Source organism: Camelus bactrianus, chromosome 13 (genome assembly GCF_048773025.1).
Source record: "Camelus bactrianus isolate YW-2024 breed Bactrian camel chromosome 13, ASM4877302v1, whole genome shotgun sequence".
Classification (NCBI taxonomy): domain Eukaryota; kingdom Metazoa; phylum Chordata; class Mammalia; order Artiodactyla; family Camelidae; genus Camelus; species Camelus bactrianus.
Genome location: NC_133551.1, coordinates 21,463,878 through 21,489,931, shown reverse-complemented (window position 1 = coordinate 21,489,931; position 26,054 = coordinate 21,463,878). Strand labels below are relative to the sequence as shown.

Sequence of the window (26,054 nt, the reverse complement as noted above, 5' to 3'; positions counted from 1 at the left end):
GGAAATCCTAGCCATGGCATCAAACAAGAAAAAAATAAAAGGTATCCAAATTGGAAAGGAAGAGGTAAAACTGTCACTATTTGCAGACATGATACTCTATGTCAAAACTCTAAAGTCCTTTGGGTTCAGTTAACTGAATTCAGCAAGGTTGCGGAATATAAGACTAATATACAAAAAAATCTGTCGCATTTCTGTACACTAATAATGAAATATCTGAAAGAGAAAGTAAAATAAAATACCCAGGAATAAAATGAACCAAGGCAGTGAAAGACATATATACTCTGAAAACTATACAACATTGATCCACAATGAAGTATCACCTCACACCGGTCAGAATGGCTATCCTCAAAAAAGTCTACAAATAACAAATTTTGGAGAGGATGTGGAGAAAAGGGAACCCTCATACACTGCTGGTGGGAATGTAAATTGCTGCAGCCACTATGGAATATAGTATGGAGGGTCCCTGAAAAACTAAAAATAGAACTAGCAGACAATCCAGCAATTCCACTCCTGGATACATATCCAGAAAAAACAAAAACACTAATTCAAAAAGATACATGCATCCCAATGTTCATAGCACTATTTACAACAGCCACAACATGGAAGCAAACCAAATGCCCAACAACAGGTGACTGGATTAAGATACGATGTGTACACGCACAATGGAATATTACCCAACCATAAAAAAGAATGAAATACTGCCATTTGCAGCAACGTGTATAGACTTGGAGGGCATTATGCCAAGTGAAATAAGCCAGACAGAGAAAGACACATACTATATGATATAATTTATATGTGGAATCTAAAAAAATATATAAATAAGTATCTATGAAAAACAAAAACAGACTCACAGATACAGATAACAAACTTGTCATTACCAAATGGGAGAGGGGGAGGAGGGAGTGACAAATTAGGGATGAGATTTAATAGATACAAACTACTATACATAAAATAGATAAGAAACAAGGATAACTGTATAGTGCAAGTAATTATACCCTTATAATAACCTATGATAGAATATAATCTGCAAAAATACTGAATCACTATGCTGTACACCTGAAACTGTTTAACACAATAATGTAAATCAACTGTACCTCAAATTTTAAGATGGTAATTTTGTTGTGTATGCTTTAGCACAATTTAAAAATTAAAATTAAAAAGAAACAAGCAACCAAAGAAAAAATACAGAAAACTGGAATCATCAAAATTTAAACCTTTGTGCTTCTAAGGACTCTGTCATGATAACGAAAAGACAGCCTACAGAATGAGAAAATATCTGCAAATCATCTGTCTGTAAAGAACCTTTACAACTTAATAAAAAGACAAGCAATCTAAAAAATGAGCAAAGGACTTGAAGACATATTTCTGTAAAAAAGATGTACACATAGCCAATAAGCACATGAAAAGATGCTCAACATCATTAGCAAAACCACAATGAGTTATCACTTCATATCCACCAGGACGGAGGTAACAAAAAGACAGATAAAATATACTGACAAGATATGGAGAAATTAGTACCCTCAGACACTGCTGGAGGGTAGCTGCTTTGGAAAAGTCTGACAGTTCCTCAACAAGTTAAACATAGAATTGCCAAATGACCCAGAAATATTGCTCCTAGATATACCAAAGAAAAAGAAAACATTTTGCACAAAAACATATTAATGAATGTTCACAGCAACATTATTCATGATAGGCAAAAAGTGGAAACCACCCAAACGTCCATAAACCGCTGAATCAATACTGGATTACTATTCAGCTGTAAAAAGGAGTGAAGTGTTGTTACAAGCTATAACATGATGAATCTTAAAAACATAGTAAGTGAAAGAAGCCAGTCACAAAGGTCATATACTGTATAATTCCATTTATATGAAATGTTTAGAATAGGCAAATTCATAGGCAAAATCTACAAAAAGTAGATTAGCAGTTGCAGAGACTGGAGGAGGGAGGAGACGGCAGAAAGTAGATGCTAATGGTTACAGGGTTTCTTTTTAGAGCGATGAAAGTATCCTGCAGGTGATGTTATATAACTCTGTGAATACACTAAGAATTACTGAATTGTACACTTTAAAATGGTGAATTTTATTGTATCTAAATTTTATGTATCTCATTTTTTATATTATTTTTAATTTTTCTATTAAGGTATGGTAACATACAGAGAAGTGCACAAATTACAAATGTGCAGCTTGATGAATTATCACAAAGTGCAGAGGTATATATTTTTAGAGTACTAAGGACAGTTTTCATGAACAAACAGCCAAGAATTAAAACTACTACCTCAGCCTCAACCATCTTTACCTTCTTTCCTTTGCTCAGCTAACATTTATATTGTCCTTCAAGTCACAGATCAGATGCAACCATCTCCTATAAGAAGCTATGTGTTTTCAGGAAACTCTGTGCATAGCTCTTACCATACCATTGTGCATATGCAGTATTTTCCAAACCATTTTTTTAAAGCAAGAACTCTTAAATTATATACTGAAGAAACAGAAGAAAGTGAAGTTGCACTAGTTAAAAGCAAGGGTAAAGTCACTCACCTATTCACTTGTGTTTCATTCACTAAAATTAGTTTATAGCAAGGCCTCTTTTACTCATTTCCCCAGTGCTGAGAAAACGTTCATTAAACATTATTGGGACATTATTCAAACTAAGAGTAAATATGGAGGAAAAATCAGTGGGGAGAAACATTTGAGAAAAAGGGAAACAGTATCAGTGGAGGTGCTGAAACAGAAAAAGACCTGACAAATCAAAGGGATTGAATGAGGCCAGTGAGGCTGGATCTTCAGTAAGGAAGCAAGAAAACATCATGAAATAAGGTTTAAAGCTGACAGCTGCAAGACCATGAAGGGCTTGTAGGCTATGGTAGGAATTTGATCTTTATTTTGTTTTTATTTACTTTTTAATTTGTTTTATATTTTTAATTTAATTTGAATTACTTATTCTATTGAAGAATTTTAAAGAAAAGAATAATGCAATCTAAATACACATTTTTAAAAGATCTTTCTGGCTACTGTGTGAATGTGAACTCAAGAGCATAATGGGGGAGGTGGGTATAGTTCAGTGGTAGAACACATGCTTAGCATGCACGGGGTCCTGGGTTCAATCCCCAGGACCTCCATTAAAAAAAAAAAAAAAAAAAGACCATAATGGGAAAGCAACAAGAGTACAATAAAAAATGTGAACAAAGAGAATAAAAGAATTAAAAAATTTTTTTATCATGCAAACTTTATTTTTTTAATTGAGTTATAGTCAGTTTACAATGTTATATCAATTTCTGGTGTACAGTACAATTTTCCAGTCATACATGAATATACATATATTCATTTTAATATTCTTTTTTACCGTGAGCTACTACAAGATCTTGAATATACTTCCCAAGAACAAAAAAATTTTTAAACAAAGAAGTGACCATGTCTAATACTATCAGTTGTTTTCATTCATCCAACAAACACTAATTGAGACCAACTGTGGTCCTGGCACTGTTCTAGGCACTGGGAATGTAAAGGAAAGTTCCTGCTTTCACAGAGCTTACATTTTGTGTAAACAATTCAATAGATATGTCTAGCACAATGAAAAGTAAATCAAGATAAGATAATGAAAAGTGATGAGAGTGGTCAGGAAAGAATTCTCTAATGACCTAACACGTAAATAGCAATCATGTAGGACCTGGTAGGCCATGGTTATTAGGACTTCGGATTCTACTCAGAGTGAGATGAAAGCCACTGGAGAATTTTATTCAAGGGAGTACCATGATCTGACATTTACCTAAAAAGATCATTCAGATAGCTGTGTACAGAACAGACTGCAGACAGCAAAAGAGTAGAAACAGGAAGGATGGGTTCAGAAGCTATTATTACTATGGGAGAAACAACAGTGTACTGTCAAAGGAAGTGGCAAGAAATTATCCATTTCAACATAGATTTTGAAAGCAGGCCCAACAGAACTCACTATCATTAACATACTGGATGTGGGGCTTTAAGAGAAACTCAAAGATTCTAACAATTACACTTCCTCTCTCTCCTCCAGGAGTACTCTGCAAGTTTCTGTCCTAGTCCCCCTTCTGTTACTGCCTTCTTTTATCCTTGCACAGTAACTTCAATGCTGAGAGCTCCTCAATCTGTCAGCTTCTACATTTCCCTTCACAGCTGCAGTTTCACATACCCAGCTGCCTGCTGGATTCCACAAAAAAAACTCAAAGTCTACTTGTTCAAAACTTAACTGACCATCTTCCCTTCAGCCCCAATACCAATACCTGGTTCATGACATCAGAATCATTTATCTACATGAATGATACTACAAAATACCCTACTGTCAAAATGAAAATCCTAGGAGTAATCTTTTAAATTCCTTTTCCTCTATCATCCAATGTACTCACCCATAAACATATTCAATCATTCATCATATTCTTATATATATATATAATGTGCACTTTAATGATGTCATCTCAAAAGGGTGAAGAAGATCATTTAATTTGCTTTCTCTGACTTATGGTTTATAAGTGAATGCTCTAATACTAGTTCAAAGAATAAGCTAAGGAAGTCAAATCTTCATCAAAAAGATTGTATTGTTCCACTGTGGAAGCAGAAAACCTCAGGCTAATTTTCAGGACACTAATAGTCCACCGAAGCATAATTTATGAATCACAGCTGACGCTGTGAAAGAAAATTAATTCAAGTGAGAATGGAAGAGGTTTTCGGGTAGAAACTCTGAAGGCACCAATGTCCATGAACCAGCATATAAAAGAGACAATTCAAGAAACTGACAAAGAACCATCAGAGAAATGAGACAAAAATATGCTTCATTTTCCATAAAGCTAGATTTACTCAATTCCTTTTTTAATTCCTTAAAAACTTTTTTCTGAATTCATGTCACTTCTCTTTTTTGATGTGAAAGGTTTCTGTAAATTTTCTAATGTCATTTTTAAACAAAATTAAAAGTTGGCAACCCCACACAGATCCCAAAATATCAAATATTATACTAGAATGGTCTGTAAAAATATTTTTAACTTTTTTCATTAAATACAATAACCTGGAACCACTGAAGTTGTAACAATACACAACAAAAGGATATACAAAAGTACTAAAAAGACAAAATTATCAGGCTGTCATTTCTAAATATTATTAAATTCTATTGTCATATTAGTATATCAAAGAGCACTGAATAAAGTAAAACATAAAAAACAAGTGAATCCAAGGAGATAAACGGAGTTTAAAAAACCATTTAGGAACAATTTTTCTATAAGCTACAGGCTCACCAGAGGCTACTTCCCATTTTTTCCCCATGAGTTTGAGAGGTACATGCTGATTTATATGTGATAATTCAGTTAATTCCACACTTCTCAAAGTATTTTATTCACTCCTATACTGAGAATTTCAGGTAGTAAAAAAAAAAAATAAACTTTCAATTTTATTTAAGCAGTGTTTATTTAATGGAATATTATAAAAAAGCATAACTAATACATTAAACCAATGATTTTATTAAATTTTAACTGAGGCTAGGCTGAAAACAGTTTAGTCAAAGAAAGTGTTAAGAATTATACAAATTATATCCAGATACAACAAAAACTAAGTTATACATGATTAAATTTTGTGAAACGGTATTATTATGACCTACAAGCACACAAGTTATCTTTCATAAACACCTACATCTAACTCCACATAGAACATAAAAGTCCAAGTTGTTGATAAAATTCATTAATCTACCTCATTTTCCCAATAATTTAAACTCAACCTCACAATCGAATAATCAAAAAATCTTTTGGTCCCAAATACACATATACTTCCACAAAAACACTTTTAAAAATGGATTTTAGAGAAATATATCAAACTATATGAATGAGTTCATTTGAATGCTGCCCATTTTACAGTAATGGCATGAAATGTGAAAGGTCCTCATGTAGGAGATACTTTGCCTAAGGATATTTTAAAGGTCTCCATTAGTATTCCAAGTTCAAAAACTGGACTGCAAAAGAAAAAAAAAATTTTTTAAGAAAGAAGAAAGAAGAAAGAAAACCTCAATACAGTTCCCCAAATTTCCCTTAAATACAATATCCATTTCTATTTCCCCAGATTCAGCATCAAAAGACTTCACTCAGAAATATTTAAGGCTAGGTACTTTTTCGTTTTGGGGTCTTTTGACCTTTTCTCCTTGGCTATAAAGTGGTTACAGTTTTGCACTTCAACTTGAAGTAAGCTCCTTACAAATAGAGGGTAAAATCAGAGTATTTTTCCCTTTCCAGAGGTAAAAATCTGAAGGCACTTTGTTAATAGCTAAGTCAGCCAGACTCAAGGAGTCTAGTGGTTTGTAAACAAACCATTACATGTTCTTAATTATATATCAACAAAGCGTGTTTATTTCTGTAGTAGAAATTCTGGTCTATTGGGCAAATTAAAGAAACCTAGGAAGACTGGGATAAAAGATACTTTATCTTTTTATCTGTATATTTATCTGTGGAAAAATATAAAACTCACTCTTTCAAAGAAATCTGTAAACATGAATCAAAGGTGATTTGTCTATATGGTGTAGATGCACCTACAGCATATATCTGAAAGGCATCTGAATATACTGGGTGTTGGCGGTGAGGGGCAGAGTTTTAGGTTCCAATCCAAACTAAACCACTTACTAGTTATGTGACCTTGAGGAATCAACCTGACATTCCTCACCTGTGAAATGGGGGGGGGGGGGGGGCGGGGGGAAGCACCCCTAACACAGAATTGTCCTGGGAATTAAATAATGTATATAAAGTACCCCTAGTACACAGTGCATAATCAATTTATATATATAATATATATAATGAATATTAACATTTATTAAGATTATCAGTAACAACTTTATACTACTTTCACGAAGTCTGAGAAAAGCCCAGTGCTAATCAAAAGCAGAAGATATTTTGACAGGTCTATTGTTTTCTGTAGTATGTTTCTTATTTAGTCAATGACATTTAACAGGGAACTAGAGAAGAGAGCTTTATACTTCTTTATAAGTCATTCAGTCTCTCCTGCAAAGTCATTCCCTCTTTTTGTTCATGAAGAGGGAAAAGACACCAATTTAAGGAATGGTGTGGGGCCAGAACACCTTTCCTTAGACAGGGCCCAAGCCTTGATACCAAAAGTGCCCTTCACCATATGTATTTCCTACTTATCTCCTAGAATAGAAAACTTAAGAGAAATAAGCCAATTAAATAAATATTGACACATGATCAAACAAAGATTTGTAAGATCAAAATCAAATTTTTCTCCTATAATTACCTTTACTTTAGGTTTTACTCATGATAATAATAATAATAATTAATAATAATAATAATAATAACAATAAAAATAATAATAAATGTTTAATAAAGAACTACTTATTTTGTAACCAAAAGGGGTATAAGCAAATATAGTCACCTGATTTATAACAAAGATAAAATTACAGTACCATGGGGAAAGGAAAGTTTTTTCCAGTAGATTATAATGGGTCAACTGGATATCTATATGGAATAAAATATGTTTTGACTACTACCTCACACCATACACAAAAATCAACTCACACAGACTACGGATCTAAACAGGAAAGGTAAAAAATAAACTTAAAAAAAAACAATAGCTTCATCATTTTGGAGTAGACAAAGATTTTTCTTAAACAGGTCACAAAAAACAACGTTTGAAAAAAATGGATCAATTGGATTTTATTACAGTTTTAGAACTTCTGTCCAGCACAAAATACCATTAAGAGAATGAAAAGACAACCCACAGAGTGGGAGAAAATATCTGTAATGCTTATTCCAATCAAAAAAGGACTCATATTAAAAATATATTTTAAAAATTCCTATAAACCAATACAAACAAGATTCACAACCTAATATATTTTAAATGGGCAAAGACTTGACCACAAAAAAGATCCAATTAGCCAATAAACAAGAAATGATGCTTTATGTTGTTAGTCAGCAAGGAAATGGAAATCAAAACCATAATGACTACGATTTTTAAAAAGGACAAAACCAAAAATTGACAAGAATGTGGAGCAATCAGAACTCTACCAGCAAGAGTATATACTGATAAAACCACTTGGGAAAACTGTTTGGTATTACCTACAGTTCAATAAATACATACCATCTGACCCAACCATTTTAAGCCTAGGTATAATATATCCAAGAGAAATGCATACATGTAGGAAAAAAAGAAATGCATGCAGATGTTCATCAAAAGACAGGTATAAGAATGTTCATAGCAGCACTATTTGTAACTACCTAAATGCCCAACAACAATAGATATATAACTTGTTGATTATTCACAGAATGAAACAGTATACAGCAATGAAAATAGTCTAAAAGTTCATGCAATAATATAAAGCTCACAAGCATAATGATCAGCCAAAGAGGACAGACACAAAGGAGAGCATATTGTATGCTTCCCTTTATATAAAGTTCAAGAACAGGTAAAACTATGGTGACACAGGTAACTTAAGCATGGCTGATCTCATCTACTCATACACATGTATATGTGTACACACACACACACATACATACACGGCATATGACCTAAGCAGCACCAACCACAGCTTCTCCATGAGATCTGTTTATATGGCTAATGAAATAGCCTAACAGCCAGGATTTTCCCTACAGTGGCAAAAAATAAGGCTGAAACGCCCAGTGGCCAAGCAACAGAAGGAATCAGACAGCCCTAAAGGGCTGTCATTTAAACAGTTTGATTTAATTCTGCCTAAAGCCACATAAACAATCTGAACTTCTCAATAAGTCAAAAACATTCCCTTAGTTGACTGATGACTTACAAAAAATGAGATGAGAAAGCATTTATATATCATTCTGAGATCCACACTAGCTTGGTTATTCCTAGAACAGACTAGTTTGGAAATGATTCTGGACTAGCAAGACTGATCCATTTCAAGATACATTAGTTGAGTACATGTTATGTACTACGCAATTACCATCATCCTTAATGAACATTTGCAACTTAAGTATTAATTTAGCAAGGCCTAAGTGAAATGTGTGATATAAAGATTTCTCTATTATCTTCAATTTATATAAATGACTTCATTTCAGCAATATTCCTCACTAAAGCTATCTTTCAAATCTGCCTAGCTGTAACATTTTGAAAATGGGTACAAATAATTATGACCGTAAGTGCTTATTTTAAAATATTAAAAACAAATCTTACATTTATAATGATTTTAAATTTAAATTCTGCAGTGTTGTGTTTAGACTGATAATGAATTTGTCAATTAGATAATTTAAAGAAAAGGCTAAATTTCCATTAATTCTATTCAATGATTTTTATCTTTGATGTCAATTTCTTTAAAAACCAGTCACAGGTAATAAAAGGCCACATTCCATCTGTCCTAAGAATTCTCAATGGTTTTGGTCAACACAGCAATCAAGAACAATTAAGACTAGGAAACATCTTAAAAGCAAATAAAGTAATCAAGACGATATAAACTAAGATAAAGATTCATACTGAGTTAGCACATTTTTACCATTCTTCTCTCAGGACAGAGTCCTCCCAGAAATATTTTGATATCATCGTCAAGGACTGACTTCAAAATGCAAAGACCTTGAAATCTTATCAGATGTACAGCAATTCTTCTACATTCTTGTGTTTTTACTGTCAGTTCTCTCAGAGGGGACAAAAAATTTTTACCAGTATACTAAACCACCTCTAAGCAGACACTCCACCTCTAAAAATATACAGAGGTTAATGAATTATCAAGTCAGTTTCAATATTTCAAAAACCTAAAACTGCCATAACAAATCTCATACAGTTGATTCTCATTATTCGCAGTATTTATGTTCTATGAAGGTGCCACAAAACACTGAATTAGCCAATACTGAACCATTTCTCCTAAGGGAAATGTAGGGTTAAATTCCTGCAAGCCTCTGGTCACATTTTCATCAGCTGATCAACACCTAACCTTGTTTTACGTATGTTTCTGTTTAAAGACACCTTAGATAATACATACTATTGATTCATTAACATTGAACTCACTGCCAGCAGCACTATAACTCATTCCTGAACAAAACTTATCTAACACATATTTTCTATTTTCTCTGTAAGATCACATTACACTTGGAGGTCACTTTAAACAGCAAAATCTCACCCCAAAAATCACAAAAATGTGAAATACATGACACTAAATAGACCATGAAAAGAACACTGTTTACAGTATGAGAGCTGAAAGAAGGCAGAGCATGACCTTGTTCAACCTCAGTTGAGAACATGTGCCTTAGGCAACTCAAATTTTTCACCGCTCTGCCTATGTCTGTGAATGACCATAAAAGCTCCAGGAGTATTGATTTTGGTGTTATAAATAAACTTTAGCAAATAGGTGAATTCCAAAATATAGAACCTGCAAATAATGAGAATCAACCATATCTACATTGTTACCTATGTTTCTTGACTAGAAAGTTATATGGGAACATTAGTTATCTCAAAGCTGATCAGGAGTATTAACACAATTTGTTTGGTAAATAAAATCTTTGAAAATACAGATTCTATGGGGAAATAATAAATAAGAAGTTCTACACAGAAAGTTGTGAACTGTTATCCAGAAAACACACATATGTAAAAAACACATATAAGATAATCATAACTTAACTTTTCTGCCTAGGAAATTTTAATGTGCTAATATAGTTGGCCTAAGCTGGGATGTGTTTAGAACATATAATACTGCAAAAACATGTTAAAGCATTATCACCAAGCATACACCAATACACAGCTGCAGGCTTCAGGACTTCAATTTACTGTTCCATCAGCATGGAGAACTTTTCTGGTTAACCCCCTCACTTCTTTCAGTTCTCTGCTCAGGTATCACTGTATCAGGCTTCCCTGAGAGCCTACATATGATATTCTCTGATAGCCACTCCCTGCCTCCACACACCACAATCTACATCCCCTTTACTCTACTTTCAGTTTTTTTCAACAGCACTTATCACCATCTGACATACATATTAGGCTGAATATGTATGGGAGATGATCAGGCCACGATTACTTCTATCCCATTATTTTAGAACCTAACTATCATACTTCTTTCCTACCCTTTATACTATCATTGTGACCTAATCCAAGCTTTTGATGATTCTAGGCTAATCTCCATTTCTTCCAATTTATATCTAAAAATAGCTGACCTAACAGGAACCACACATTTATGAATATATACTATAAACAAAGCATATTTTTCATTTAAAAATTTCCTGGGAAAATTCAAGAAATTAAATTCCGTATGTACTGTAAGTATTTTTGCCACCCTAATTTGTTATCACTGGGTACTGTTTTAACTAAAAAAAAAAAAAAAAAAAAAAAAAAAAATCACTGTATCCCCTTCACAAAAATTCACTGTATCCCCTTCATAAAAATCACCCAGAAAAGCATACAGTTAACAATGGGCACACACACCAAACAGCAAATTTCCAGTCCAATGACTGACAGCACCCTCAGATTTAGCCCTGAAGATATATACCCTAATAGCTTTTCTGATACTTAGAGGAAAATGAATATGGACTATATATAGCTAGATATCTGATAACAAACTACAATTCTCTGAAGATAGATTAACTGCTTTTATCTAGTATAAAAGGGAAAAGCATACCAACCTTAATAATTACCATATGATAAAATGAGATCATTGTGGAATGTTGTCAGTTTCCTTTTTCCAATTCAGGGGAGTTTCTAAACTCATAAGATACCCTCTTCATTTCTGAGCAGTTCAAATTTGTTAATAGGGTATTTTTAAACACGATGCAAAAACAAACAAACAACACACACACACCTAATTTACCATTACTGGAGAAAGGATTTACAAATACGGCAGAGTAGAAAACTGGAATATATACTGCAGAGACTGGAATTGAAGGTATCAGTGTATATAGCCTGAACCTAAGCAAAAGGAAACATTAGAAACACAAATTGAAGTACATTCAGTAACAAAATAACTGACCTAAATTCTTCAAAATGTCCAGGTCAAGAAACTTGAGGAATTGTTCCAAACTAAAGGAGCCTAAAGAGACAGGATAATTAAATATAATGCATGATCCTTGACTTTAAATAATACAACGCATAATCCTTGATTTTAAAAGGGTATGAAAGTAGTTAGGATAATTGACAAAATTTGACTAAGGACTATAAATTGGTTAACAGTATATTAATGTTAAATTTCCCAATTTTGATCATTATAATAACTGTGAATTATTAAGAGGACATCCTAGTTAAGAAAAAAGTCTGGCAGTATACCTGGATCTAATTCACTCTATGAAACTATTACAGTTTTTCATTACCTGAAAATAAGTTATCCCCTGATTCTTCACCTTTTCTTACCAAGTCATTCCTCTTTCACAGTAAGCACTCTGAATTCCTTCAAAGTTTCTCAGACACTTCATCATCATCTGGTTACCCTCCTCTTGACACATTCAATTTGTCATTTACTGTTCTTAAAATGCAGCTTTCAGAAGCAAGGCCAACATTGTAAATATGCTCTAACTAACATGGAATATATATTATATCCCTTATTATGGACAGAATCCTATTAATACACCCTCGTATTTCATTTGTTTTGTTTTTTTCTTGTAAACCACTCACACTGTTGGCTCTCTGAGATTATGCAAAACCAAACTCCTAAAATTCTCTCTCAAATTGCTAGTTCTTCTTCCAAAGGCAAAGGTTTCTCTTCTCAGTGGCCACACCGTTTACATACCCCGAAGCTTTTAATCAACATTTCTCTCCTTCCTTTGAAACCCCCATCATTAATCTCCATTTCCTTCTAGTTTCCTTCCTACCTCTGAGATAAATTTTCCAAGACATTCCCCCTCCAGTTTCTCAGCAACTGTGACTCCTCCTCTCTGTTCCCCACAAAATGCACATGTCTCTTTCTAATCCTCTCCCCATAGGTAAAATTGTAACTCGTTCAGATAATGTTAACCTGTAAACACTTTTATACAAATTTCCAGCCCCATTTTCTACCTACCGCCAAAAAATTCTATGTCAACAATCTAAATGACAAATGTCTAACCACCCAAACTAAAAAACTTTGAGACATCTTAACTCTCTCCTTTTCCCACCAATATACAATCAATAAACCCTACTTATTCTGCTTCTGAAATGTCTTGAAAAAAACCTTCTACTCTTTCTGTCCTATTGTTATTGCTCCAGGTCAGGCCATCATCACTCCACTTAAACAACTGTAATAGCTTAGTCTCCCGCTGCAATCTATTATTTACTTGTACTTGTTCACAAATATGTCTTAAAAAACACAGCCCTGACTCCTCTGACTTTCAGTTCCCTAATTTAAAAAAAAGGGGGGGGGGGGGGAATGCAGTAACTTTCACCCATCTTCAATTCCTGGAAAACTCTTCTTCCTCAAAGCCCAATTCAATGACCCATCAGAATTAACTGCTCTCTCTCTTTTATTTCCATAAGGCTTAATTCTTCTATCATAGCATTTACAATGTATAGTTTGATATATCTATATTCCTTACATGACTACATGCTCCTTGAAGGAACAGTGCAATCATCATTTATTCTTAGTACAGTGCCTTAAAGTTGGTGAAATGAATAGAATTCTGCTCATAGAACTCTTCAACTGAATTCTATACACAATGATGCCCCTTGGAAACTCCCTCATCAGGGAAAACCTCTTGAGACCAAGTGACATTTGAACCTAAGAAGCAAGGGAACAAGCATGCAAATATACGAAAAGAGTGTTACAGGAAAAGAGAACAAGTACAAAAGCCCTTTTACCTGGAAAGGGTGTTTTAAGGGAGATTTAATCCGCTCAGCCACAATTACTGAGCTATATTAATCAGTGTCATTCCTCACCCTACCCAGAAAAACAAGAATATTCTTAGTTTATATGAAACTCGCCAACTTATTAACAGAATAAAATGTGTAAATTGAACTTAAAAGACAAGTTTTTTAACTTGTTAACTACTCAATATTATTTTACCAAAATGGTCTTCTCTATACCCAAAAGCAGTTATAGACATCAAGAAACAGCAATGCTACATTGCTCTAAGTAATTCATTAGAACTAGAGATCTAAATTTAATGAAACGAGATGCTCTTTACCAAGTAACAATCATGGAACAGTTTCCTCTTTAAATAGGGTTGTCTCCCTTCCAGTATGAAAATCATTCTCCTAAATATAAGGGAAGTAAAATAGGATTTGAGTAGTTCTCATTATTTCTCTCCAATCAATAGGCCTTTCTTCCTTACTGATCTTGCTCTGAATTTAGCTAAAGCCCTTCTTGTTGTCTTAGGCATTTTTTGCAAACTTTAACTCATTCAGAGCTCTAGCCTCCCCACACTCTGACACATGACTTTTTTGAATTAACCATCAGTTATATACCATTAATAATGTGGGTATTCTTGGTAAGTTTTCTTTTGAAGTCTAATGGAAATTACTTACGTGGAAGTCACAACATTTTCTCAAGATGACTCATGTTTTTCTCCTCTCAGTGGAAATTTTTTGTAATTTTAATAACATGTTTCATTTCTAAGTGCCTTCTATCATTATATATTGTTTATACCATCTGTGGTCATTATCAATCTTTTTTCTGAACTTTCTGAAGCCTGCTTTTCTGTGAATTCCTACCTCATATTATAAAAGCCAAAGTGACACAGTCACTAACTTTTGATTCCCATGACTTCCATTTCTATCTAGGAGACAAAAAAAGAATAGCCTTTTGGAAAAGCATGGGCTTCGAAGTCAGACAGATATTTGCTCACCACTTACTCGCTGGGTAACAAACTTCTCTGAGCCTCCATTTCAATAGAAATAAAATAACAACAGCATTTACTGAGCACCTATTTTATATAAAGTACCTTACATACTCTATATATAAGGAGAAAGTACTGTATCATTTATACTGAAGAAAACAAGGGCTTAGATATAAGCAACTAGCTTAAAGTTACAGAGCTTCTAATTGCTACAGCCAGGACTTAAATCCAGGTCTGATTTCAAGCCCATGTTCTTTTTGCTAGAACACAAAGAAGAGAGTATAAAATGAGCCCACTTGCCCAAAATGTTCAATAATGGTTAATTCCATATACCCCTCACTGTTCTTTGTTGGTCAGAATCAATTTCATACCAGCAACTTTCTTCATCTTTTAGGAGATGAAACTGCCAGCAAAAAATTTATCAAAAGCTCTGATAATCTTTACTATTAGTGTGCTGTTTAATTAATCCAGTTAATTAAATTTAAAACTCTATCATAGTATGCCAAATATAATTTCCAGACATTTTTGTGTTGGAAAAAAAGCCTTATATGCAATCATAAAAAACCCATGGATAGAGACATAAAAAGTCAAGTAGCTGAACTACCTTATTCAGTATAACGTGCTACTCATCCTCCAAATTCTTAAAACATACTATGTAGAGAAAAAGCTTTTTTTAAAAAAGAAAAAACTGTAATTCTTATGAGGTATTCAGACCAAGACAACAGAAACGCTTACCAGAGTTTTCCAGAAACCAAGCCACCACCAAACAGACAAGAGTTTTGTGTTTGTCAATATCATCATGGAACTATAGTTTCTCTTAATTGTCTTCACTTTCTCTTCTCATTTCTTCTTCATAAGTTAGACTGTGAATAGCTAATTAAGCGAATGAAAGAATGTTTCCTAGGCCTAAACACTACCATTCACATCACTTTAAATCTTGCCAATAGGGTAAACTGATCTCAGTGAACAGAAATTAACAGCTAGGATATTAACTTTTTTTTCTTAAAAGTAAATTTAAAAAAAAAAGTTTATGAATTAGGTTTATATATAGGTTTTCACTAAGTTGTAGTATGATACTATATTGCAAAACTTCTAAAATGCACCAGCTGATTTTTCAAAATCCTATAGTAGGCTGAAGGAGAGAATGACTTAAAAAAAGCAAAAGAAAATTTTTTGGATTAATGGAAATATTCTAAAACTGGACTGTGGGAATGGCTGCACAACACTATTAAGTTTACTAAAAAAAAAAAAAAATCACTGAATTGTATACTTAAAAAGAGAATGTAACTCTGAAAACCTCCAAAACAATTTGTCATTGATAAGGTGACCAATATGCTCCTTACTTATATTACTACCTTGAAATTAATGCCATCATTTGATTATTCTGCTAATCTGCATGCTTACTTGAACTGAACCCTAAGTATAGTTTCAGCACATCAGGGCCTCTATGTACTGAACAACCATTGTGGTCCTCTTTAATAAACATATAATTCTTGGATATATGACACTTACCATTGTGCAAAAATTTAAATGAAACACTAACCAGTAAGAGCTTGCTTTAAATTTGCATGCAAAACAAAATGTATAAGGAGCAAAGAGTTTGGATAAACAGCACCTTGATGAATAAATGCGATTTAAATATTCAAATCATAGCTACTTCCAATTGTTTTTGTGTATAAAACGTAATATTTTATCAAGAACAGTACGTGAACATAAGACCTGGAAGAAATTCAAACACCACTGTAAAATGTGATACCAAAAATTCATTAGAATATATAATGGTGCTGGAACAAAGAAGGACACATATATGTATGTATGCACATAAATGGCCCTGATAACACCTCAAAATCCAAAAGTAGAGTTTGAATGCTTAAGTTCATAACTCAAACTCTGCATCCAATGCTTGTGTAACAACTCTGTAAAATACTTAACCTCTCAGCTTCAACTTGCTCATTTGCAGAATAAGGATAAAAGTAAACTTCCTTACAATGTTGCTGTAGGACTAAATGATAATGAATACAGTATTTATGTTATCTAGTACACAGCAAATGTTCAATAAATTTTACTTTATTAGTATTACTTTTATAATACTTATAAAAATCATCTAGAACAGCCCTTCACGATGCGCAACATACATTCAAACCTCCTGGGAGTCTAATTAAAATGAGATACTGTTATTCAGAAGGTATGGGTGGAGCCTGAAATATGCATTTCTGACAAGTTCCCAGACAGGTGCCATGGAAGGACACTTCTGAGTTACAAGGATGGTTCTCAAGATCTCTCATACATCAGAATCACCTGGAAGGTTAGTTTAAAACAGATTTCTAGGTTTCACCCCAGAGTCTGAGAGAATTTGCATTTTTAACAAGATTCCCAAGTGATAGTCCCAGAACTGTATTTTGAGAACTAATGCTCAAAGGTTCTCAGCTAGGATGTACATCAGAATCACCTGTGGGTGGTTTTGTTTGTTTTTAAATGTAAGTGCCCTTACTATACCCTAGTATTGATTCTCAAAGTGTGATCTCCTGACCTATTCAACTGACATGCATTGTATTTAAAGACTAAAAACAAACAAAACTTTATGATGTATGCTGAAGTTTGAGAATCGCTGCCTCAGAGTTACAAATGAATCAAAATCTGCTTGCTGAAATTTTGCTGACTACAGAAAGAAAAGTACCTACCCAAAAATGTGGTTTAGGTCAAACTGGAAAATGTCCTGACTCATTCATTAAGAACAGCATTTATTCAAATTTAGTGATAACTCCATAACCTTTACAAAGTCAATTACTGTCTCTTTCACTCTTCATGACTTATTCTCCTAAAACATAATACCCGAAGTCAAACATTTAAAATCTCCAAGCAAAAAGAAAACTTTTTTAGAAACTGGTGTCTAAATTTCTGCATAACATTTAATTTCCACAAAAGCTCAGCAAATGAAAATCAGTAGGGTCCAAAATGTACGTACATTCAAGACATGGAGGCAACCTAAATGTCCATCAACAGATGACTGGATGAAGAAATTGTGGTATATTTATACAATGAATACTACTCAGTGATTAAAAAAAGAATAAAATAATGTTATTCGCAGCAACATGGATGGCCCTGGAGATCATCATTCTAAGTGAAGAAAGCCAGAAAGAGAAAGAAAAATACCACATGATATCACTCATATTTGGAATCAAAAAGAAAAGAGGACATTAATGAACTCATCTATATAACAGAAAGACTCACAGACACAGTAAACAATCTAATGGTTATCAGGGGAAAGGGAGTAGGAAGGGATAAATTTGGCTGTCTGAGATTTGCAAATGTTAACTACTATATTTAAAAATAGATAAAAAAGGAAATTTCTTCTGTATAGTACAGGGGGCTATATCCAATATCTTGTAATAACCTTTAATGAAAAAGAATATGAAAACGAATATATGTATGTGTGTGTGTGTGTGTGTGTATATATATATATATATATATATATATATATATATATATAATGCATGACTGAGACACTATGCTGTACACCAGAAATTGACACATTGTAACTGACTATACATTAATAAAAAAACAAAATTAAAAAAAAATGTAGGAACATGTCGCTCTTAAATTATTCTTGAACAAAATAATTTTAACAGCTACAGGCCATTTATAATATCCTGGCCCTAACAATTATTGACTGACAGCAACCAAAGTTCATTTATAAAGGAAATTAAACGTATCTTCCAGGTGGACCATGGGACTTATGTGACAGAAGAATTATGTGCAGGAACACAGCAATAAATCTTTCCTAAGCCCTTCTTTAAAATTAAGAAGGTGGAATGGAGTGGTAGGAAAGAAAGTACAAAGGGAGAATTTCTTGTAAGAAAGTTGCCCTTACACTTGAAGCCAGCTTGAAAGGGGATTCTAACTAGGTACAGCTGACTCCCAATTTTTTAGTAGCCTATAATTTGATTTATAATCTGCACACCACAATGTTATACTATTCACAAATACAACATAAGCATTTTTAAAGTAAAATGACTTAAACTTAAATCGGGACTTTTTCTGAGAGAGGAGGGAAGCAGGGGTGGGTATTCATAACATTCTTTGAAATAACAGAGGCTACCACAGGGTAGCTGTCATAAAAATTAGAATGGGAATCGCTGCTTGAAAGGAATTTGAAGAATGAAAAGAAAGCTGCCAAGTCATAGGATAAAAGCCCAAAAAGCCATTAAACAGTCAGGAATGCTGTACCAAAGTTTTCAAAACAAAATTTCTAAGTGGGAAGAAAAAAGAAAGAAAGAAAAAAAAAAAAAAACCTGAGGTACTCTTGTAGGCCATCAATGACAGAAGTTAAAAGTACCTTGTTCACACAAATAATATTAAAACACAAACTGGGTCCATCACACAATCTGAAAGAAGGAAGGTTTTTCTTTGATGTTCCCTTCTAAGAGTTCCTGAAAACTATGAATACCATGAGGAAAATGTCCAAGTCAAAGTGCTGAGATTTCCAGGTACAGATTGAGTTCTAGGATTTCTCAGGTTACTCATATTAAAACAAGATTAAAAATGCAATAATATTTATAGGGAAGTTAAAGTTCAAAAGCACACAAAATTGTTCTATGGGACTAGACATTAAAATACTGTTTTCTCACAGGCATGGCGAGCTAATGACCAGACTATAGCACAAGACAATTTCCGGCGTTTGATAATGTTCTAAGTAATGATTACACAGGTGTGTTCAAACTGTGAAAATTCACTGAACTGTACACTCAGGAGAACTTTCTGTATGTATTAATACGCTAATCACATTTACATATTTTTTAAAGCAGGGAGAAAAAAAGGAAATTTCTCATGTCTGCAAAACAACATTTAAAATTGTGTTTAGTGGAGACGTTCAGATTAAGAATTACAGATTTGGGGTAGGGAGTAAAGAGTTAATATAAAGAAGTATTACAAAGCTCCTCAAGGGCTATCAGTAGATGTATCTCACAAATTTACATACACACACCCTTCTCAAGAGGAAAAAATCTTGGTACCTTCCTCTATAATACAACCAAACTAAATTTCACTCTATTTATGAAACACAAAAATCTGCTTCTGATGGAGAAGTGTATGTAAACTGCAGAATGTACTTTCCTTAAACTTCTGTCCAATTAAAAAAAAAAAAAAAACAGTAACTAGCAAGGAGGGTAAGTAAGTGCCATAATACAATTGCTATTCCTGGACCACTTCAGTGCCATTTTGAAAAATCAGCTCATCCCTATGGGGCAGCAGAATTTTGGTAGAAATAAAAGGTATCAATTACAGTCCAACCCCTATAAATCTCATCCCAATCCAAGACAGAAGGAAATTTCATCACATCACGTTCTTCACCAGCAATTCTCTTTTATCATCCCCAAGCACAGGACACACATGTTTTCAAATATTTATTATGTTTTCACATAAAGTTAATCTGGTTTCTCTACCTAGCATTAATGCAATCACACCAACCTGTAACTAACATAAAGTGTTAGTCAATATTTAATAAAATAATAGCTTTGGAACCGTTACAGTTTTTAAATGTATGTAAGTATAAATATCTCACTTTAAAAATTATTTTATTATCTTTAATAATTATTTCATAAAGGAAAAAAAACACACCTTCATAAGCAATAAGAACTTCAAATTTAAAAAGCTCTCCTTAGCACATATGCCCTCACTAATGCACACATGGAATTTCTTAGATTATTCATTCTTTAATGTCAGTAAATGCACCACATTGCTATGCCATTCTTAACAGCTGAAAAATGAAATGAACCGTGACTCCAGAACTGAGTCCTAGAACTAATGAACACTTTACAATTAAACATATCAGAGGCATGTGATGTCAAGCTGCATATTACTATTTAGTAAGAGAAACATCTTAAGCACAGATCCCAAATTGTTGATCTTAGAAGTTTATTTCTCTAACTCCACAAAATCTACTAGTTTTTCTCTTCACAGTCTCTAGTACTGTACTCCTAAGTAGTTTCATACTTTGTCTTTCAAGATAGGAGAAATTGCTTCATTTAATCCTACTAAATTCTGAGGTACAGGAAAAAGAGTATTTCAAGTTTTGGTTAACAAGAAAAGGAATTATAAAACATTGTTTTGTACAGAATGAGCTTTTATTATCCTCAAATTATAAAGTGCTTTTAAAAATCAATAAGAAAACAAATACCACAATAAAAAGAGACCAGGGCAAATTATATTACAAATGCCGTAAGAATCATCTAAAAAACAATACTTTTTTTTAAGTTTGGGATTAAAAATAAGCAATGTAAAATATAAGCATTTAAAATGTAAAAATGAAACAGAAAAACAAAGAAAAAATAAAACTATTAAATACTTGAGACAATTAAGGATTTGCAGGCAAACATTTAGATTCTCACTTCACAAAAATGCCAGATAACATAAAAAGTTAAATTTATTTAAATCTAACTTAGAAAAACTAAAATAAATAGTATTAAAATCAGTATTATTTACTTATTATATTTCTAGAAAAGGAATTTCAGAAGATCAAGAGTAGAGTAAAAAAAATTAGGTCAAATGATTTGATTAATTTTAAAAATTCTAATTATCTTGAAAACTCACAAAAGAAATACATCTATTAAGCATAATGTTTCACCTTAGTAGTAATCTAAGAAAAAAAGTGGTATATGACTTACCCCCATTACGTTTTTATAAACAGTTGATGCTGAGATATAGAGCAAGTCACTTCAATATGAATATAAATTGATCCTTTTGACAAATACTGTATCAGTGTTTTAAGAGCCTTTAAAATGTACCTAAAAATCATATATGCAATATACAAGATAATACTATATACAGGAAACACCTTATATATGTTCTTCACACTGTTATTCATATATGCAAAAAAGTAGAACAGGAGAATCATTTATCTACACATGGAACACCATACAGCCATTTATAATGATGGTTATGAAGACTGTCAGAATGAGAAAATGTTACCTAACATTAAGTTAAAAGCATGATGTGAAATTAAATGTTTTATTGGCAAGTAAAGATATATTCTTAAATAATGCAATACATCAAAATGTTAATATGGTTACATTAATTCTCAAGATTTAAAATCCTCAAACTCATCATTAAAATCATTAAAACACACACAACTACACACACTTAATACCTACATCCAGTGCTGTCTACCATCACTCTACCACTGAAGAGAGCACGAGGTTTAAATTAACATATTAAAAGAGACTCTAAAGGAAAGCAAAGCAACAAAGAAAATCTATTACAAATGGAACATTTCTCACCTCAGGACACAGCTGTGCTAAGGATGGAGACTCTATTAGAGTTCAAAACTTTAAAACTGATTCACAGACAGGTCATTTACTAATTCTAATTATCCGATATGAAAATTGGTTCATCAACAAATGTGCTAGACTTGAGCCAACTGGTTAATTATTACTGATATCAAATATTAAATGTAATAAAGTCTTACTTGGGAGGTAATCCCTTGAAATATTAAATAAGAAGATAAATAGATAAAAGCAATAAAATAAATACATACACAGCAGCACCATTTTTTTCAGTATCATGAGCTCTGCATGAGTTTTCTAGAAAACTGAAACGAAGTAACAAAGCTTTGAAAACATTTACTCTTATAAGAATCTTCTAAAGACACCGATTTCTTACTCCCTTAAACACAGTATATAGAATAAAACTTTATTTATGATTTAAATCATCATTGTGACACACCATGTAACTATACTGCTCTACAACACTGTGATTCTCTCAGAAGTTAGTGACTACAGGACTGTTACATCTCCAAGTAACAGCCTTAAAACGCTATTCTTCAAATTCCATACACTTTTTAATAGCTCTTCTCCAATAGCCTTGAAATAAGATGACATTTCAGATGTCAGTGTGCCTAACTCTAATGGCCAACCTTGTAAATTATAATCTGTGGGCTAAAAAAATCAGAAAACCAACCCTGTTAGGGTTGCAAAATTTTAAGTTACTTACTACAATTAGTCATTTCTGAATAAAGCTCATAGGCTTATCATACTTGGTTACAGTTAGTCTGAAGCCTCAGGATCGCCTCAGGATCCCTGCTGAATGGCTGAAATCGCTATCATTCAAAAAATGTTTAATTACTGACTGTAACATACACACACACACACATACTGGAGTTCCGAAAAAAATAGTAATAGTAACTTAATAGTTTGACAAAGTCTCCTCAGGGAAAGTTACTCATTTGTCTCTGACCAGATAAAGATTACCTACGTAAATGAGAAAGAACAGCTGAAAATTAAAAAAAAAGGGGGTTAGGGAGGTGTGAGTAGGACAAGTTCAAACGAAACAGCAAAATTCATACTGCATTATTTTGGAAGACTTGGGACTTTGGGAAATAGTTACTGATAGTGTTTTTTAAAATTTAATTACAGTAGTTAACAGAAATTTGCACTACAGTGTATATCACATATATATTAAATAGTACTTTAAAAATGAAGACCTCCAGCAAATATTCCTTGTACTTAAATTGAGACTGAATTTTCATATAAAATAGTAGACTGTTTAAAAAGCACCTGCAACATACTTTCATTGATATTTCTGGTGAAGTAATTTACCGAAATCTGTCTTGGACACTGGTTCAGGAAGAGGCAAGAAATAAAGCGTATATTCTTCATATAATTGAAATGTAACGTAGGCATTACACTATACATTTTACAAAGTTACAGGTCTATGGAAGTTAGCACTGTGTCAGACATTAAGGAAGAAATCCAAGTGAGGGCATTATGTTATCACTGTAGTTAATATCCTCTGATCACTGAAGCTCACTGGCTCTCACAGATCACTTCTATGACAGTAATAACTGAGAAAAGGAAAATAAAATTTCTTGGTTATTAAGTTTTACTCAAGCAAAACTCAAATCGCATAAGATATAAGATACATTTATCTTCTTCTTGGATTTTCTCAGTATATTTCTACTCAGTACCTGGGTATTTTAGCGTCTGTAGAAGTCTGATAATTCCCAACGTCCACTACCAAAAACAATTCATAAAACAAAGTTGAAAGAATAAGAAACATATATTATTGCAAGGATCAGATACACAAGTGAACTACCAAAGGCCCAATTTCCAAGCAAAACTTTGTAAATACCTTTGCAAAGGCCCTTACAGAATTATGACCTTTGAATCCATTGTCATTTTCACATGTTTCTACTTCAAAAAATAATAATAAAATGTATTCAACAAGTTACTTAACAAGAGGGCTGTACCTAAGTAAATAATTCATAGTTTCTATTAAACAACTTCAGTTGCTGATGTTTGACAGATGATATCAAGCACTTTGGGGAATGGACTGAAACCTGTTTTTAAAAATTATTTAAGAGGAAAAAATTTCCTCACATACTGATTCCAAACTCTAGTCAACTTAAGCATTCCTCCCACTATTATGAGCTGCCTATTTTTGGACCATGCCCCTGTCAACCTTCTACCATCCTTCCTTTTCTCTGCAACTTCTCCAATTCCCATTTCAATATCAACCTACACAATCCCATGTCTCCTTTTCCTCTTTCCCAAATCATCTCTCAATACTCTTATTCTCCAACATTCCTCCTTGAACTATTACAACAGAAAACACACTGACGAAGAAGAGTGGACACTTTTTTTTTTTTGACAAGTCTTATAGATAATACTGCTGGTAGGCTGGGGGAGAAAAATAAAAGAAACAATCACAAAATGCTGCTTTGCAACTTTTGAGTACATGTATGTTTGTTTTAACTACTGATATATCTACCACTCTTCAGTTGAACTCACTAAATTGCATGGTCAGAACTATTTAATTAAGTTGATAACTTTAAACTTCAGGAAAACGCCTATAAACATAAAGTTTAGAATATTTAAGTATCATAAAATATAAACATATCAAAATAAGTGTAAATACACTGCATAAATATTAAAGAAAAAATTTAAAACACAGTGATAAAACATTTATTTCTTTAAATCTTATTTCACATGGACTTTATTTTTATGCAAAGGTACCAGCATACTAAATCTCTTGGGCAAAAATAATACTATCATTCAAGATATTTTCACAAAACTATACCACCAAAAAAAATCTGTGCAAACAAAAACAAAAATTAAGCATGTATGCATGAGTCAAAAAACAGGTATATATCACAAAATAAAAATACAACTGAGTAGAAAAATTTTTACTGATTGCTAATGTTGTGATAGTGTAGATCTTAAAACAACACCCCTCCGTTTCCGCCTCTTCGTTAAAAAGACAAATCATGGGAAATATCTGGGATAATACACAACTATCGCTAAGAGTGGTTACAAAGATTTAAAGCTTTAACGCTGAGAAAGGCAACTTGGTAAAATGTAACAGGAAGCATTTTACTCTATATTTTCCTCTGTACTAAGTGCAGAGGCAAATAACACTTTCGTAGTTAAAAAAAAACTGTAAATGGATTACCTAGTTATCTGATCAGTTTTGTAATTAACCTACCACTACGAATCCAAAGACTGCTCAAAATACGAATAAAAAAGTATACTATAAATTCATTTTTGGTAAAACATTGGAGAGTTGGAGAAAAACTCGTCTTATGTCAAACTAATTTAAAGAAAAAGTAAACTCAATTCTGATATCAAAGTTTTTGAAGAGAAGTTTGCCTCTAAATTTGACTTAAACCATTCCACTACTACCTTAAATACGTAACCTAAAACAATCATCCCTGAACAACAAAGATGGCAACCTCGTAACAGTAATCAAAAATCTTACCGATAATTGAGTTAATAGGCACATACAAAAAGATTAAAAGAACGATTTTATTCTGACATCAGGTATTTGTCAGAGACATTAAGACTCCCTCCAAATACTCCCAAAAGTTATCGTAAATACAAAGTAAATTAGAGTGATGAGGAAGTTATCAATGACCAAATAAACGGGAGTAAATGATGCCCAGAGAGAAGAAATGGAACGCTATTTTAAGCGTCTGAGAAGGGCCATTGGAGAAAGGTACAGCAGCAGAAACAAGCGACAGAATGGTTAACAGGTCTGGAACTCTTCAGAAAATGGCAACAAGGGGAAAAACTGACAAGAACGTCTGAAAGTAAGAGGAACGGTATCCAATGGAATCGTCACGTCTGTGCGAGCACGGCTCCAGGCTTCCAGTGAGACGGGGGAACTATCACTGAGGAGGGAGAAAGAGCCGGGCTGAGGGGTGCATTCGCTTCTGCAGGTGGCGGAACGCCCGCAGGGGGGTGGGGAGGAGGATCATGTCGCCTCAATTGGGTCAATGTATTCCCTTCAGGGCTAGAGGGAGCTGACACAGCACGTCTCTCGGCACCAAGAGGCACGTGCCCCCGGCCCCTCCCTAACAACTTGC

At 33.2% G+C, this 26,054-nt stretch overlaps 1 protein-coding gene and 1 long non-coding RNA gene across 8 annotated transcripts in view; both read right to left on the bottom strand.

The window, feature by feature from the left end:
• ZZZ3 (zinc finger ZZ-type containing 3) overlaps positions 1 to 26,054 on the bottom strand; it is an 88,732-nt gene that overhangs the window by 61,616 nt on the left and 1,062 nt on the right. The gene's annotated exons all lie outside the window — the stretch shown is intronic.
• On the bottom strand, positions 1,437 to 26,047 carry LOC141579568 (uncharacterized). The gene is made up of 3 exons (XR_012511162.1): positions 13,722 to 26,047; positions 11,926 to 11,985; positions 1,437 to 5,958 (listed from the first exon to the last, which is right to left on the bottom strand). It is a non-coding gene; the product is annotated as an uncharacterized LOC141579568 (long non-coding RNA).